This window comes from Panthera leo, chromosome C1 (assembly GCF_018350215.1).
Source record: "Panthera leo isolate Ple1 chromosome C1, P.leo_Ple1_pat1.1, whole genome shotgun sequence".
Taxonomy (NCBI): domain Eukaryota; kingdom Metazoa; phylum Chordata; class Mammalia; order Carnivora; family Felidae; genus Panthera; species Panthera leo.
In genome coordinates, this window is record NC_056686.1 from 48,711,415 (window position 1) to 48,720,099 (window position 8,685).

Sequence of the window (8,685 nt, forward strand, 5' to 3'; positions counted from 1 at the left end):
CAGGAGAGGGGCAGAGAGAGAGGGAGACACAGCATCTGAATCAGGCTCCAGGCTCTGAGCTGTCAGCACAGAGCCCAACATAGGGCTCGAACCCATGAGCGGGGAGATTATGACCTGAGTCAGACGCTTAACTGACTGAGCCACCCAGGTGCCCCATGAGGTGTATCTTTAAATAGGCTTTTAAGGAAAGGTATTTAAATAATAGATCTCCACAAACTTTACTAATTAGAATATTAAATTTCTGTTCATTGTTCTAAAAAGAAACCCCACAAAATAATAGTGGCTTAGAAGTTTATTCCTTTTTTCTGGAACTCATAAAAGGCACATAAAACAGCATGCTGAGATAAACTAAAGTAAGTATTGCCTGAAGCTGTGCTTTGCACACATTATCTCATTTAATCTTTGCAAGAGCCCTAGAGGTGGAATTGAGCGATCTCTAGATCTCTATTCTGAAGACAGAAAACTCAAAGGGCAAAAGTATGTGGCCCGATGCTAGTAGGTGGCAGACGTGGGGGGTGTGGTACCTGCCTCTCTTCACTTCAGTATACTGCCTCCACCTCCGAGGAAGTAAGTGGCATAATAGAAGTAAGGATAAAGTGTATAGAGACAGAGCTGAGTAGTCAATGAATTCTTCCTGGGAACAGTCTTTCAGGGAAGCATCGGACAGCAGTGATATTTGAGAACAACTTTGAATAATTAATGCACATTTTTAGGTGAGCAGGAAATGAATAATTAATGCGTGTTTTAGGTGAGCACGTTTTTAGGTGAGCCTTAGCACTCTAGGCTAAGAAGAAGGCATGAGCAAAAGGTAGGTAAGCTTTGGTTCCTTAAAGAAATGAATCAAAACTTTCTATTCATTTGTAAACATAAAATAGGTGCTTAATAAAGTCACATTGGCTTAATTTATTTAGTCATTCTCTTGGTCCTATGCAGCAGACAGCTGGCCTCTCTAATATTGTCCTCCCCTTTCTCTGTAGTAAGAGAACCTGGGTTTTATTAGAGGCAGCAAGCACCCAGACAGAACACTGTGGTTCCCAGCCTCCTTTGCAGCTTGAGGACACAAACAGAAATTGTTAGGAGGACTGCTGGAAAGTTCCATCAGAAACAGATAGACAGCTCAATCTGTCCCTTTTTACTCTTTGCTCATATGTTCTGACCTTCTTAGAATCATGTATTCCCAGTCCTGGGAGCAGTGGCTGAGACCATAGGTCAACCTTGAAGATGGAAACCACATGATAGTGACAATAAAACTGGACAGCAGAAGGACCCTGGGTCCCTGATGACAGTGTGAGTTTACTGTACCAATCCTGAGTGTCTACTTTTAGATATATTTTATGCAAAACATCAATTTCCATCTTGTTTTGGACACTGTTATTTCTATCCTCTGCTATAGTGGCCAAATGCAATTATAAGTGAGTATCCCAAATTCAGTATCAATTCCAGGAGTGTAGGTGACTGGGACACTTATGAATACTTACAGCTAGAAATTACTCCTTAGAAAATGCGCAGAAATACTGAGAAAATTTCCCAGCTGGACCCCATTCCCAAGGTGGATCTCAAAGACAGTTTTACATCAACTGTATAACCTGGAAGAATTCCAGAAGCCTTTCAGGAAGAGAAAGTGGCTGCTGTTGCTGCTGATACTGCTATAGTTGAGTGGAAACTGAAAGGCCGGAATGATGACCTTTCAAGAAGAACAAATGTTATTAAATAATGGATTTTGTCCCACCTCCTACAACAGTCAAGAGCAAAAGGATGAAAAGGGAATCCTATTCTTCTATTAATAACTCTGAGAGTCAGCCTCATGCTGACAAAGCAGAAAGCAACTGTAAAATTAGCAATTTTGCCTGCAAATTAGCCCCTTGCAAAGCCATAAAAAGAGAAAAGGAATTAAGAAAAATTCTATTAATGGAGTCAAGGATGGAAAAACCAAGAGTGACAGAGCATAAATACCCAGAAAACTGATACTTATTTTAAGGACGATATTACCCAGGTTTTAAATAGCTGCTTATAGCTCTGTATGAAGAAAGTGTTAATTTATAACCCTTGGATCAGTGGCCTTTCTTAATGGCTCCTTGGAGCAAATCTATCAGAACTTGAAGAGCCTAAGGCTTACGTTGATGTTAATGAAAACTACCCTATCCACCCCTACTGAGATATTACTATTCCACTTTAGAATGAAAGACAATGCAGTACATGGGAAGGCGTTAAATTTCAGGAGGCAGACAAAGTTAGGTTTGAACCTGGCTATGTCCCTTCCATAGAAGTCTTTAAACCATCCTGGACTGCTGTTTTGTCTTCTGTCAAAGCAGAGGGTGATTATGCACCATTGTGTTAATAGCATTAAATTAAGTAACATGCGAAGAATTTGGTCCCTACTAGATTGTTAGCAAATGTTAATCCCTTCCTTATCAGAGGGTCAGAAACATCAAACCTGGCAAACCCGTGCAAAGCACTTAAGTTTAGCTCTGGGAAACTCTCCCCATAAGAAGTCAGTCCCTCCAGGGGAGCTGAACACATTTTCATAATTTATGACTGGTCTCAGGCAACAGGCCCCCATTTGCAATTTTATGAAAATGATAAATCAATATTCAATACTGGGGGATAATCGGGAGAAAGGAAAAGAGACTTCTTTAACAATAAAAAGGCAGGGGGCTTCATTTCCAACAAGAAACGTACCCAGGGGGAGAAATTTGAAATTGGTGCAGTTTGCTTCATTATAATGTTGGCAGTTTCCACAGCCGTTGTCCTCTAATGTCATCCAAGAGGAGGTGAAGAGTTTGGGGCTCTGTTGGAGTGCCTGGGTGAGTCTCCTCTTGCTTTCTTGGTTCAAGAGGGTTATTTTATATCTGAAACACACATTTTCCCTCTAGGGCTAAAAAATGGCAAAAAACAGACAAAGCAATTAAATCCACAATGCCCACGGAAGGTGAATATTGTTTGAAAGTGGATATATCATTGAAAAAGATCTTAGCAGCACTTAAAAAATCTTTTCCTAATTGATGGCCAGAGCTCATCAGATGGGGCAAATTTGTTAAAATTTTTTTTAATGTTTATTTATTTTTGACAGAGAGAGAGAGAGAGAGACAGAGCATGAGCATGGGAGGGGCAGAGAGAGAGGGAGACACAGAATCTGAAGCAGGCTCCAGGCTCCGAGCTGTCAGCACAGAGCCCGACGCGGGGCTCAAACTCACGAACCGCGAGATTATGACCTGAGCCAAGGTAGGATGCTCAACTGCCTAAGCCACCCAGGCTCCCCAAGACGGGGCAAATTTGTAAAACTCTGACTGAACTAGTAACACGAGTCAGAGCCACCTCCAAACATTGTAGTATAAACCCAGAATGCATCCCCTCCAAGGTCTTCACATCTTACTGAAGGTCAGAAGATCTGGTTTAGGTGGGAATCTTAGAAATAACTTAAATTTCTCAACAACATCACCACCGAATGGTCTTCCTGTGTTTGAGCACCTCCAGCAATAGTGAAGAGCATTCTTCATAGAGGAGTTTAATTTAGAACAACACAAATGAGTTGAAATGCTCTAATTTGCTGGGCAATTGTTTGTGTAGAGGATATACATTAGTTTCCTATGGCTTCCATAACAGAGTGCCACAAATTAGATGACTTAAAACAATAAACATTTATTGTGTTACAGTTTTGAAGGCACAAAATTTAAAATCCCGTGTTTGTAGGGCCATATTCCCTCTGAAACCTGTAGGGGAGAATGCTTCCTTGCTCCTAGCTTCTTGTTTCTGCATTGATACAACCCTCTGCAAGATTTTTTTACATGTGTAATATCCTCTACATATATTTGTGTTGAATTAATCCGTGGCATAATTTTTAACTCTAAGTGAAACAACTTCCTGGGCAGCCCAGGAAACAACAACAGTGTTGTTCTCTCCACAACAGTGGAGAGAAACTTTGAGAGGAAGTATGGAAAACTCCAGCATCTGGAAGAGCAGAACAAGAGGCTGCAGAAGAACATGAAGAAGAAAGAGATACCTTCGGACTTATTCTCCATCCCTCTTTGTGAGCAAGACCAGGGCTTTCTGAACTTGGTGACAGCACTGGACATGGCCACAAATGGATAGATGCCCTCAACCAGAAAAAGGTGAACCAGATCCAGAAGACTGTGGTTGAGCCCTTTAAAAAGTTTGGCAGTGTCTTCCTTAACCTTACATGTTGGTGAAATGGCAGAGCAGTCCTGGTAAGATTGTAGGAGATTGTAGGCCAGGGTGGAAAAATACAAGGAAAAGGATAAGTTGGGGCCACTGCCGGTGAAACTCCACCAGGCTTAAGCAAAGCTTTGGCCTGCATGGGATGATTCTAAAGCCAAGAACAAGCAACTCCTGTATAAGATAGCAGTTCTACAATAGTTCACTACATTAATTCTAGCTCAGCTTTGAGTCCTTGATTTAAGTACAGGTGGTATAATAGCCTGAAATGCATAAGATCTTTGGAGACTTGACCCAACAGCTTGGCCAGCCTGGATACCTGGATGAGCAGCGGGAGTGGGAGAATAAGGCCAGACTGAGTAAACTCAGAGCCTTCCTCTATTGTGGCTGGTAACTGAATCCCTGTCACCTTTGGAAGACTCCTGGGACACTAGTCAATTTTTCCACTCTTTTCAAGCTTTGGTGAAGGCATCAGCTCAGCAAAAAGCCCTCCCATGGGAGAAGGCTAAGGATAGAGGCAGCTCCCACTAGGGATAGAGGCAGCTCCCACTCTACCTCAGCAGCCTTTTCCAGTGAGCCTGACGCCAGAAGCCTCAAGCAGATAGTGCTGTCCCCACCCAGTAGCAAGAATCTGCAGACCCAGGTAAGCAGTATAGGAAGAGCCCCAGAGGCTTTCTTATTTCCAAAGAACTTCCCAAAGTGCATCCTGGCCTAGGGCCAAAAGCAAGCTTCCAGGCTTCAAAGGGCATGAGCTTTGCCAACTCATTTGAAGTCTTAGCCTTGCTTACATGGTTAAGATTACATCCACCTCCAAAAGACCCATCCTGGGGAGTTCACTGACCCTCATTTCCTTTCCACTTCAAAGACTCTTTTTCTTTTTTTTTTTTTTTTTGCCCCTGGAAGAAGCCCTGCCCTCCCAGAACGTGTGAATCTGGGAAGTTGGCCTGCCCTGGCGATGGTCCTCCAGCCTGGACAGGCTCCTCACTCCAGCCTCCCAACATAACAAAGGCTAGTTTAGCCCACTTGTATCCATTAGGTCAAGGGCAGGGAAAAACCCCAAGTTGTCGTTTCCCCAGGTAACCAGGACTCAACTCAGGTCAATATCCTACCACTTAAAATATCACAGAACTATTCATAGGCCTCAAACCCAGAACAGTGGATTTTGTGCTGGCAGTTAGGCCTGGTCAGAAAGAGAACAATACCACGAAGCTGCTTTTCAGGAGAAAGTCTCCAGAAGCAGGTAGAGGTGGTCTCCTGGGACAGTTTCTAGATACCTTGCAGCTGCCAGGAGAGCGTGTGCAATGGAATGGTACATTTGGGTTGCTTAATAGTAGCTAGCACCCTGTAACCATGGTCTCTTGAAATCAGAGTTTCAAAGGATGCAGTCAGTGGCCACATATGTGGACCCATTACAAGATTATGACTCCCTTAATTCTGTGTTGTAAGAAACCAGACACCTATGCATTAGCTGAAAGTGATTCCTCCAGCTTTATACTCTTCCCCCACTGACGGCCAGAGTCTTCCCAAGGCCCTGTATCACTATCCAAGGACTCATAAACACTAGTGCCAGGTAACAAGCTCTCCATATGGTTTGTCTTTTCAGAGAAATCTTAGGAGATTAGCAGCTTGGAAGGCCGTGATAGCCGTGGAGTTGATGTCTGTTTCTATGTTCCTTTCCTTCATTTTATTGTCCGTGCAGATCATATATTCTCTTGGACACCAGCAGGAATCCTACAAGCCTTTCAAAATAATATATTTCCTCTTGTTCTTTGGGATAACCTACTTGAAACTCTTCTATGTATTTTATCCTGAATTTGTTGAGGTTTAGTATGTAAGTTACACTTGATTTATTTGTCTACATATGGTTGTGAACTGAAGTACATTCAGTATTGAAAAGGATGACTTCTTACTGGCAATGCTGTCAATGAGGATCTGTTTTCAGAATTCAAGCAGCAGATAACCTTGCAGAGCAGTGGTTCTCAACCAGTGGCACATATTGCCACCCCTGACCCAGGGGGCAGTGGCAATATCTGGAGGTACTTGTGGTTGTCAGAACTAGTATGGATGTGGGGTGCTGTTGAATAGAGGCAAAGGATGCTGCTAAACCCTGACAATCACAGGACACTCTCACACAAGACAGAACTACCTGGTCCAAATATCAATAGTATGAAGACTGAGAAACCATGACTTAGAGGAATAGTTTCCTCCTACAGCCGTTAGGCATTACTTTGGAAACTGTGTGACCTGTATTCCAGGCTCACATCAACTGCTTATTACTTAACATTAACATGGTCACACAGCTTAATGATTTTGGACTTTGGCTTGTTTGTATATAAAATGAGGAAAGGGGCTTTGGGGAAAGAAATTAGACCATGTTGAGCCGCTAATTGTATTTTATGGTCAAAAGAAAAAAGTGTTGAATATTCAAAGATTTTTACTGATGAAGTATTTATAATAGTGAATATTTTAAAACAGTTAAGTAGATGGCAGTTCATCTATTTCATAGAACACTATGAGGATCTTACAGAAAAGCTTTTCATAACATGGCAAATGCCTTTATGATAATGTTAAGAAAAAGTAATGGAATTCAGATTCGTATGTAATGTAGATCGGATGGAAATTTGTTACTTTGTTTCCTGAACTGCCCTTCCATATTTCTTATTGTCACACTCATCACAGTGACTAAGACTCATTTATTTATGTGAGTGTCTTTATGACCAGACTGTGTACTCCCTGTGGATGACAGGGAGAGAACTTAGTCACTTCTCTATCCCCAATGTCTCGCATATAACTAAATGTATGTATGATCTCTCATGAAATGTTTAAGTGCTCCATGCTTTGGTTTCCTCATCTGGAAAATGCAGGCAAAACTGTGCATACCTCAGAGTTGTTGAAAGGAATAAACAGGCAATGGGTGTATATATCATAACACATTGTATCTGACATAATAACTATTCAGTAAAATCAGTTATTGTTATTACTTGCATCCCAGCTCTGCCAGTAACAAGACGTGTAACCTTTGGAAAATAAATTCAGGTTGGGTCTGGTCTTCTCTTTTTCCTTCTCTCTTTTTTCCTTTGTAAACGAAGATTTGTACTAGACTCTCTTGATTCCCCTTCCCATAGTCTAGATTCTTGTATCTTTTGTTGCTACAGATTAAAGACTTGTTTGAAGTCTAATCCTGTGCAGACTCTGTAAGAGGCTAAGCTAGCGCCACCACACATGGTCAGATGAGACTTGGAGAATGGGGACAGTCATCAAGAGGGAGTGTGGTGGGGGGTGGGCTGGAGACAGTGTGGTATAGGGGAAAGAGCACTGGATAAGGTGTCTGAGAACTGGGACCTTACTCGGCCCTTGTGAGGCTGTTACTTATCACTTCTCCAACTTCCTCAGCTTCCAACTTCCTCACCAGTTATAGTGGAAGGAAAAAGCTAGCAGGCTTCAGGGACTCTTTCAAATCTTACCTTGTGTGATTATGACCTTCTTGTATGCTGCCAGGCATACCATTCTGAATTTGTTCTTCTGTGCAATGGTTTACCCCAACCACCATGTGGCCACCCTCCTCCCTCAACATTTCTAGGAGTCTAGGTTTTGAAGAAAACTTGTGATGTCTTCCCTTTAGATGCTAGCTTGTTAACCATCCCCCCTTTTTTGTTTCTGGCCAGAAATCCCAGAATAATGCAAGATTTTTGTCTGAATATCTTGGGGTCTTTTCTATTTCACGATGACCATAATGAGGCTCATGGGATTAACTGTAGGTTAAGGGGAAATAAAAAACCAAAACGACAACTATCTTTTACTGAGAAGCCAAAGGCAGTGGGAAAATCCTTCACAGGAACAGGAGAGGTTGGGGAAATAACAGATGGGAAACAATCGGAAAACAGAATAGTAACAACAAATAAATCATTAAATCTTCTGCTTACGTAGGCTTGCTCCAGAAAGAACAACAGACAAACAATGAAGACAAATTTAGACTCAGTATTTGAATCAAATTGGTAGCAAACAATAAAACTCACTACCTTTCAAGGTAGGGAGTCTCCAGCCAGAGAATGGGAAGTTTTAATATCGGAGAAGTTTCTTGCTTCTGATGACAGAGAAATGGAATAATCTCCAAATTCTTTTCAGCTCCGAACAGGTGGTTCTACCTGTGAACGAAGCCATGCTCAGAGAGGACCAGTACTGCAAGGCAGCCTTCGTATCAGGTGCCGGGCACCGTGGGAGAAGCCTTTATGTTTTCACAGTGACCCTAAGGAGAAGGCCTTAACGACTCCATTTTGCAGATAAGAACATTGTGATTCCGACAAGGGAATCGTCTTTCCCAAGCTTGTAAGAGGTACAGTAGGATTTGACTTTGTATCTGAAGACTCCTGAAGAAGCCAGAGCGCAGCTGGTTCTCCCTGTTTTGACTGCACTGGTTTGGGCTCCTGAACTACTCCATGGAAAATCCAATGAAAGAGCATGTTGTTAGCTGCTTTGCACATAGAAGGGGAGAGGAGGAGCAACAAATGAAAT

The 8,685-nt window shown here is 42.2% G+C and overlaps 1 pseudogene; it reads left to right on the forward strand.

The window, feature by feature from the left end:
• The first annotated feature begins 797 nt into the window (after window positions 1-797).
• Window positions 798-4,567, forward strand: LOC122225885 (annotated as a pseudogene).
• Window positions 4,568-8,685: the final 4,118 nt, after the last annotated feature.